The 9,720-nt window shown below is 37.8% G+C and overlaps 1 long non-coding RNA gene across 1 annotated transcript; it reads left to right on the plus strand.

Annotated features, from left to right (window-relative positions):
- The first annotated feature begins 456 nt into the window (after window positions 1-456).
- Window positions 457-7,100, plus strand: LOC140139545 (uncharacterized). Its single transcript, XR_011857160.1, has 4 exons — window positions 457-562; window positions 4,387-4,506; window positions 5,907-6,023; window positions 6,991-7,100. It is a non-coding gene; the product is annotated as an uncharacterized lncRNA (long non-coding RNA).
- The last annotated feature ends 2,620 nt before the right edge of the window (window positions 7,101-9,720 follow it).

The following is a 9,720-nucleotide window of genomic DNA, read 5'->3' on the forward strand; positions in this document are numbered from 1 at the left end:
ACAGTTTTCCGTTTTTTACAAGCAATCGTTCCAAGACGTATTTCGTGGATTGTAGATAATAATTAATGAGTGGCGTAGCCATGCAGGACTTTTCTTCAGTGGGTGAAAATGGGTGCAAGGTCACTGATCTTCTATATCTCGAAAATTAATTGGAAGAATACCCGTACGTATTCTGAATCCATTCTGAGCCTTTTCGATCCATTTCGACTCATTTCGGCCCATTTCAACCCATTTTGATCCATTTCGACCAATTTCGATCTATACAACTTCTCATAACTTATATAGATAGTACCTAACCGCCATATTTTGTGTATTTGTGAAAAACACATTTGTTTAAACTTTGACACAGTTTACAATACTTATATAATTATACTTTTCACCCATTTCGCATTTAGTATACGTCAATTTTCAGGCTGCACGTTAACAATATTATATGACATTTTGTTACTTTTCCTAGCATGTGAGGATCGGAGAAGTGCTAGATATTGTACCGAAAATAAAGGTGATTGTGACAACGCCAACGTCAAAGAGGTATGCTCCCTAACGTGTGGAGTTTGTACCGGTAAGAAAAACATTTTGATCATTCTTGCACAAAACTCACTAAAGGCCTAGCACCACAGATATTGGAACACCAATATCTATGCTAGCGCGGCGCATATGAGTAACAGAGTAATCGACACATTTGGGACGCACCATTAGATATTATCGGGGGGGGCTAGGGAGTTAGGGTCATGCAGAACTTTTTTTTTTTTTTTTTTGGAGGCAAATTTTTTTTCGCCGCCTTTTTTCAATTTTAATGTATACCTTTATACAGAGCTGGGTAGGGAAACATTTTTTTACTCATCAGTGAGGCAAATTCTTTTTCCTCAAAGAACTCCCTAGCCTCCCCGATAATATCTAATGGTTCGTCCCTTATGAAGTAGCAGCTGCATTAAATGCGAATATAATTATTATATTATGACAGATATGATTTACATGAAGCGCTTGCCGATCAGATTATTCTGATATAAATCTTTGTGTATGATGTCAGTATAATGAGGTAGCGATAGATCTTGGGCTGAAAAAAGCGCATCTTCTTATGACGATCTTGTCAAAGAGGTTTACCCCCAGGGTATACCAATACCGATCTGATTATTCTGAAATTCATTATGCAGGCTGCTGGTTAACTATGAGATTTTGTTACTTTTCTTTAGCATACACATTTAAGCATGAAACTCTGATTTATATTGATTTGTGTGCAACTGATAGATTTTCACATCTGTATCTGATCTTTTCAGTCACCGCACTCCCTCTGTTTATTAGCTTCCCAAGTGGACTACTGACTTTGCCTTGCGGTAAAGACTTTTTAACACGGGACTCTATGGAGAGTTAGGCCAATTTCTGGCATAACTAAAATTGGCCATGATGTAATGCTGCCTTGTGATTGGTCGCCCATATCTCGCTATTGTGTAAATCTTCCGGGCCCGCACCATTACCATTAACTACACCGTACATAACTATCTGTGGTATTTGCGGCGCTTTTGTGTTGACGCGAAAGTTAATCTCTCATCAAACATCTGGCGCGTCTTGTACTAGACCATGCTTAGTACTTGTGGTTAATGGACTGATAAACAAGTATGCTTGACTGTGTTTTAGAGAGCAAAGTCCCGGGGGTAAAGTTCTGCTTAAAATTCCACAGTCGGATTTTCGGGGTTCGCTATCAATAAACTGGTAGATTCCAAAATCAGAATTGTTCAGTATTAAAGTGAGCCATTATAATTATGCAAGATAATATTGCGTTCAGTTACTTTTATTGTCACTAATTATCTGATATTTTTAACTCTTTATGACCTTTTACTGTTTAATACTTTAATTTTAATAAACATCAGTATAATTCAACGAAATTAGTTCATCATGACTAATAACAACATATTTTTAATAAAATTCGACTATGGCATAGTCTAGCTTGTAAAGTTGTGTATAAACTAGAACGTTGATGTGGTAGCCTTTTCCTGAGTGGTTAGGATGTTTCTCCTATAGCGTCCGTTGCCGGGGGGGCACTTCCATGACAGATATGCATCATGTGCCTCGGATAGACCCCATTTTTCAAACCGGCTTGTACCCAATGACCCCCTTTTTGTGTTATGATCCTACCTATTACCCAATGACACCCTTTAAAAAAAAGTAATGTACTCAATGACCCCCTTTTTCTATTTCCTGCTATACCCAATGACCCCCCCTTTAATTCCCAAATTTAGGTAGTATTTGTGTTCTCCTCCAGAAATAACAAGATTTTTCACATTTCCAAGGTGGCCAAGTTGTTTTTACGCAGTTTGGCACTTATTTATGTGTACTTAATGATACTCTTTTGGCAATCGTGTACTCAATGACTCCCATTTTACTTTTTGTTACCCCAATGACCAACCTTTTTTCAAAGTTTAATACCGAATGACCCCATTTTTATTCAGGTTGTGTACTGAATGACCCCATATTTTTGTAATTGTACATTTGACCTGAATGCCCCCTACTTTTAACATGGCCGAGGCCATGTGGATGTGAGTTCATAAGAGCAATGTCGGGGACTATAAATCACAATTTTTCAATCGATGGGGAGAGATGAGGTCCGACCAGGTCCGACCGAGACTCCTACACAGGTTACGCTCCCTGTGGAGGGGCGGAACCAAACTAGCTGATGTGGAGACTAAGCCAGTTTGCGTCGGTCTGATCCTCGTCTTTGACCATGCGCAGATCTGGCTGGTCAGGAAGATATTTAATATCCCGAATTTATAATATGCCTACCAGTTCCATCTATAACCGATTTGCTAGAGAATATTTGTTACCATGTTTAATAAATTCGTATTAATCGTATAATAAAATGTGGCCAAATGTATATTTGTGTACATAGTGTGTGGATCCACTCTTCTACGGACTTGGCTACTAAGCATGTCGGGAAGGATATGGCGGTATGCTGACCTGGGTCAATATGTTCTGGGCAGATGAGGTCCGACCAATTGCCTACGACCTTGTGTGCGATCATGTGTCACGGGATGCCGAACGGACGGCTTGCCGAAATCCGGGGATTTAGGCAGAGCTTGAGCGCGCCGATATCCTGGGATTTCGACGCAACACCGTACAGTTTATATACGGGTCCACTCTTTGGGTTGGTTGTCCTTGGGGTGGACTAAGACCTGGCAGATGGTGTTGACTGGTTTAAAGTGGGTTGTGATGTTATCTTTCTTGAAAATACGCTTAAGTTGTTCTGGTAGCACTTGCAGTTCTACCAGAATAATTGCTGGAGTGTTTGGCGGGTTCTTTATTGTCTTTACCACCTCGGTTCAAGGCTTTATCAATGCATGAGCTTGCATGAACATACGCATGAACGCATGGGCTTGCATGAAAGCTTGCATGAACGTACCGATTTGTATCCCGTTCAGTTGTGTGATTTGCTTCAAATATGCTTGGATAACACAATATGGCGGTCAATTACAAATAATCGCATGGTTGCAGTATGGGTTCCCCAATATCTCCTATCATTTCCAAACTTTATATGGAGAACTTTGAACACGTAGCTTTGTCGACGTTTGACGGTATCGGTCCATCCAAGTTGTATCGTTTGTAGACTAAACGAACAATAGAAGTTAATAGTGCTTGACAACGATTTAAATAATAGGCTCAAAATACATTTTCACACATTTCTTTTCTGGATTTTTTCAATTTCACGAGTAGACATGTTTTCTTAGTACACACAATATAAAGTAATAATATTTGTCATGAGGAAAAGCCTTTCAAAACTTTCTTTATCCTTAAACGTAGTCTATTTGAAATCGGGCAAATTTCACTAATATTTTTGTGTCTGTTGAACCCTTTGATGTTTTCTTCTCATATGAAACGTGTTTTATTTGTGTTTTTAAGTCCCAAGGCATGTCAAGGAGCTCATAATAGTAACAAGTTATTAATCCTGAGTAAGCAGTTTGGCAACCGCACCTTAAAAACATTTTTATGGAGATATGATGCTTACTAAACTTTTAGCCTCAGTTTTTAACAGTTTCCGAAGTACCAAATCTATATTCGCTTTAACCAACATATCTGAACAATCAGAAACCACATTTTCATCAAATAAATTTTATTTTGTGGCCAAGATTTAAGAGTATAATCATAGGTAATTTGAATATCCTGACATAGATGTGATGATGGAGATAGAACTTTTTGAATGACCCCCGTGTATGACATTTTGTTGGGTAGTCCTGCCAGCATGTGTGGACATAAAGATAGATCTTATAAATAGCGCGTAGCGCCTCTTCTCCCGTGATCTTCTCATGACGATTTACCGATACCGATTTGATTTTATATTCTGAAATTCTTTTTGCAGGCTGCATGTTAACTATGATATTTTGTTATTTTTCCTAGCATGTAAGAATAGGGGAGATTATTGCGTTGACGTAAATAAACGCTATTGTGAGGAATATAATTTCTATACTGACTGCCCGTTGTTGTGTGGACTTTGTCCACAATCCGGGGGTCCACAAGGTAAGTAAAGCATTTTGTTTCTTTCTTAACTAATTAATATGACGAAGTCGTTTAAATAGTAAATCACTAAAGGGCTTAGCCCGGGGGCTTCAAGTAGCACGGAGCATGAGCAAGAGTAATAAAACCGACACATTTTGAGAGTAGCAGCTGCATTTACTAATGCGAACATAATATGACAGATAATGATTTACACCAAACGCTTGCTCTTGTACATGGTGAATGCCGATCTGATTATCCAGATAGAATTCTTTGAGCACTGAGGCTGCAGGTTAACTATAACAAATCACATATTTTTAATCTAGAGACAAAAGTTCACTCATAATTATATTTTTTTTAAATTAGGCCCTCAAATATGGTCAAAATTGTCACCAAAATTGGTAAGAATCAAATTTGGTATATTTCGGTCCATATGTTGACAAAATAGTAACTAAAATATTTGTAACTGGAATAAATTATTGTCTCTTGAACAACAATGGGCTTACATGAATGCATGCAAATTTATCATTTAGAAGCGTAACTTGTAAAATTTGGTAATTGTTTCCAAATTTCACAAGATAAAATAAAATAAAATAAAACATTTCCAGCCAAGCAGGATCCTGCATACACCCTTAATTTCCCTTTGTTCAAGGCAAACACAAATTAAATTGATATGGTAATAGCTTAAATGTGACGGATGTGCCAATCGTCATTCGGTATTTTTTCATATTTATTACATGCAAAGCTCGGCAAAAGAGAAAAGAAAACGACATCGTTGACAAACATGATGCTCCATTCAATAATTGCATGTTAAAACATGACCAAAACGTCCTAACCCTAACCGCCTAAGGGCTTTTTGGCGACGGGCCGGGAAAGAAGGAAATAATAAAGAGAGAAAAGAAAGAAAGAAGTTGTTTGCTCTGGGCGGGATTCGAACCAGCGAAACCGTGCCTATATATCACTTAGGGCGATTGCGTCATCACACCACGTGGGATGCATGCACGAACAGCGCATATATCAAGTCGTATTTGGTAGTATACAGGAGGGTTAGGGTTAATTAATAGAGAGATTGCAATCTTCATACGCAGCACGTGGACCGTACGTTTTAACGTACGTTAATATGGTGTTAAATATTGCTAGTCTCGGTTCCAAACTGGATTGTGCGCTTTCATCTCAAAGGACAACAAGGCGGCTGGAACAAAGACTATATTATCTGATCTAGGTCGATAGAGGGCATAGTGATTGAAAAGTTAATGGGTAAAGCAGGCTACCGAGTCTATGCCTAATTCAAACAACATGCTTTTGATTTTGACTAAAAACTAAGATGAACGTGCTTAATTGTATTTGTGTCCTCCCCAAATATTATAGTTGCCCTAAAACATATATCTTGGTAGATTAAGTTTATATGGTTTGCATCTCCACAGCGCCGCAATGCAGTGGATTTCTCTGCCCCGGGGCCAATGAGTGCATACCTGCAGAATGGAAATGTAATCGTCGTAATGATTGTGGAGACAATGCTGATGAGCAATCTTGTCCTACAGGTACGATGCACGTTTTACATAATAAATACGTATTACATTATTGTTTAAAGGGCAGCAAAGAAAAGTATCCGGAAGAGGTATTCGAAACGGTGACCTATGGGTTGCGAGTCCAGTGTTCTACTCTTTGAGCTATCTCTGGCTCTTTGATGGGAATATAAACATATATCAAAGGGGTGACACTAAATTCACGGTTGTTATTAACAACGCAAACTTATGACGACATTAGTTTGCCTTAAAAGTCAGGCAAACTATCGATCGATAATGAATAATTCACACTAAAACAAGTTAGCTCGCCCTTGTATCATGTATTGAGGTTACCACATAAAGGTGTCGTTAGTGTAGCGAATCTGACCTGTTGAAGAGAGTAATGCAAATTTCTTTAAAAAGGAATAAGGCGAGCAAATGAGATGTCAAGATAAAGGTGCAGTTTTGCTCGAGAGGTCTAGCCACGAATTTGCTCACCGATAGCTTCATATTCGAGGCTAGAGACCATTGCATTCAAAGTGTAGTCGGATTTGCTGAAAAAAAGAGTAAAATCGGGATACCGGTAACGGGTCAACTACTAGGATCCAATCATTAGGGGGTATTCAGAACAAATAACGGTACGGGGACGTGCCGCAAACATGGGTAGAATTTTTGGCGTTTTGGTACCTCAATGAACCGTCTTTCTAAGCCAATTTCGCCATATGGACTGTCTTTTTTCAAATTTTTGTGGAAAATAGCTAAATTTTGCCTACATTTTAGAAATGTCTCCCAAATTTCTGTGGACTGTTTGTAGAAACTAAGACATTTTGTTGGGTAGTCCTGCCAGCATGTGTGGACATAAAGATAGATCTTGTAAATAGCGCGTATCGCCTCTTCTCCCGTGATCTTCTCATGACGATTTACCGATATCGATTTGATTTTAAATTCTGAAATTCTTTTTGCAGGCTGCATGTTAACTATGATATTTTGTTATTTTTCCTAGCATGTAAGAATAGGAGAGATTATTGCGTTGACGTAAATAAACGCTATTGTGAGGAATATGCTTTCTATACTGTCTGCCCGTTGTTGTGTGGACTTTGTCCACAACCCGGGGTACACGAGGTAAGTAAAGCATTCTGTATCTTTCTTGAACTAATTAATATGAGGAAGTATTTTAAACAGTAAATCACTAAAGGGCTTAGCCCGGGGGCTTCAAGTAGCACGGAGCATATCTGATGCGATCAAGCAAAATCAGTCGGAACTCGGAAATATTAAATTTTCAGTTTCTTATAGGATAGGGAAAAGTATTTACAAAGCCGGGTTACAAAACTGCATTTTGTAGAAAACCCCATTGAAATTGAACAACCAGTTCCAAAGATATTAAAACAACAGGACACAAAAGGAAATATTTCCTTTATTTGGCTATATCTCAAAATCCATATTTCCGAGTTCCGACTGATTTTGCTTGATCGCATCACATATGAGCAACAGAGTATTATTGAGAGTATTAAAACCGACACATTTTGAGATTAGCAGCTGCATTTACTAATGCGATCATAATATGACAGATAATGAATTACACCAAACACTTGCTCTTGTACATGGTGAATGCTGATATGATTATCCAGAATTCTTTGAGCACTGAAGGCTGCAGGTTATTACTATAACAAATCACATATTTTTAATCTAGAGACAAAAGTTCACTCATAATTATATTTCCACTAGCAAGTGTTAATTGAATCAGATGCTATATTTATCTTTATCCATGTTAGCAGTAGACTTATTCACTATACAGCCTGTCTAAAAAAAAATTGTGCAAGTGAAAAGCGCCCTCTTTGGCAATTAGAAAATACCGTTGTGACATAATGCTTACATCAACGTCAAGGGCACAGACTTAGCTCTCACATACCGTTTGTTCTGTTCAATTTGCTCTTTTTAATCTCGAGATATGTTTAGTTAACAACGAAAGGGTAAAATCACAATTGTGCCACTTTTACTAGGGAATAGGGCTGGTACATGTAAATCAATGATAGCTGATGTTGATGCGTCTAATGCACTCCCCTTCGCATTAGACGCATCAACACCAACACGCGTGCATTATTTTGTCTAATTTCATTAATTTGTCTAATTTCATGAACTTGTCATAGTTCATTAACCTATAAGTGTGCAATATTTGTTTGTCTTTTAACATGTCTTGAATGACAAATGAGAACAGTATACAATGGTAAAATCATTGACATGCAGATGTATTTAATTTTACAGCAGAATGTGAAATATTTATTTATCGTTTAATTAACGAAAATTTGGAAAAAAAGAACCATTATACCTTTATCATGATAAAACATTAAAAACAATTATGTATTGTTGTGTAATTGATGCATTCTTTTGATTTCACGAAGGAACTCTTTGATAAACTTGATGCTATCATTGATTTACATGTGCAGCCCTCTTCCCTAGTAAAAGTGGCACAATTGTGATTTTACCCTTTCGTTGTTAAGTAAGCATATCTCATGATTAAAACAAGCAAATTGAACAGACTAAACGGCATTTGAGAGCTAAGTCTATGCCCTTGAGTTGATGTAAGCATTATGTCACAACGGTATTTTCTAATTGTCACAGAGGGCGCTTTTCACTTGCACAATTTCTTTTGAGACAGGCTGTATATATAAACGCGGTTGTCGTGACATTATAGTTAGCCTAACTGCTTTTCCTTCACGATGCAGTTAGTAAAAAGGCAGTATGAGTATTCGTTTCCTCATTAATATTTTGCATTTACTACGTTTTTACTTGGGAGGGAGTTATCCTTCTGTTCAATAATTATGCATTATGTCTTATCTGTGTTAACAGGGATGTCTCAGGAAACGCGTTTGTTGAATTGGCTGAAGCGTGAGCTTGAGATTGACAGTGAGTAACATGGGATTCGAACACGTGCAAGTTAATACTGAGAAGGAATATGGACACCTTGGATTCATAAGTTCATAACCCATAGAACAATTATTTTTTAGTAAAAACCAGCAGAGCCAAATACTCCCATCGCCATGCAATATTGTGCTATTGGATGATGTGGTTAAAACTTCATCATACGACAGTCAGGTAGTACTCGGAGGTAGGGGTTCTTTTTGTACGGGGATGTGCCACACAGACTTTCGGATGATGACTTTCTCTATGCCTACTTTGGCTGGTTTTGTCACACAAAACACACCAAAAAGCACCCAAATGCGTCCTAATTGGTCGATTTTAGGGACACTTTCTGAAAACTCACCCATCGATATACCAAAATCGCTGAAAAGGTACGTGGCACATCCCCGTATACATTCAACAAGAGAGAACACCCACAGCGCTATACCCATTGAACACAAAACGTTTGGTAGCAAAAGAGCACACAAATTTTGCCAGAATATGTGAGGTTTACGTTATACCACCACAGCAAGACTTTGTTGCCACAAAACATTGTATCATAATGTTGTTGAAGTAACAAAACTTTTTGGTAAAAACGTTTGCAAAAAATATAATTTAGGCTTACATTTGACAACAGCTGTCGGACTACTATAGCTTTAAGCCAGAAAATAAAGGCATGTATTAAGGGATCTGGAATGAGCGTGTTGAGCGTTTCGACAGTATTGTTTATGGGACACGAGAGCAGAGCAGACATATGAAATTGCATTCTGAATACGACGAATGTCTTTCTGATATCAAATAATTTTCATTTTTTGAAATTCACGATATAATACAA

The sequence above is a fragment of the Amphiura filiformis genome, chromosome 18 (genome assembly GCF_039555335.1).
Source record: "Amphiura filiformis chromosome 18, Afil_fr2py, whole genome shotgun sequence".
Taxonomy (NCBI): domain Eukaryota; kingdom Metazoa; phylum Echinodermata; class Ophiuroidea; order Amphilepidida; family Amphiuridae; genus Amphiura; species Amphiura filiformis.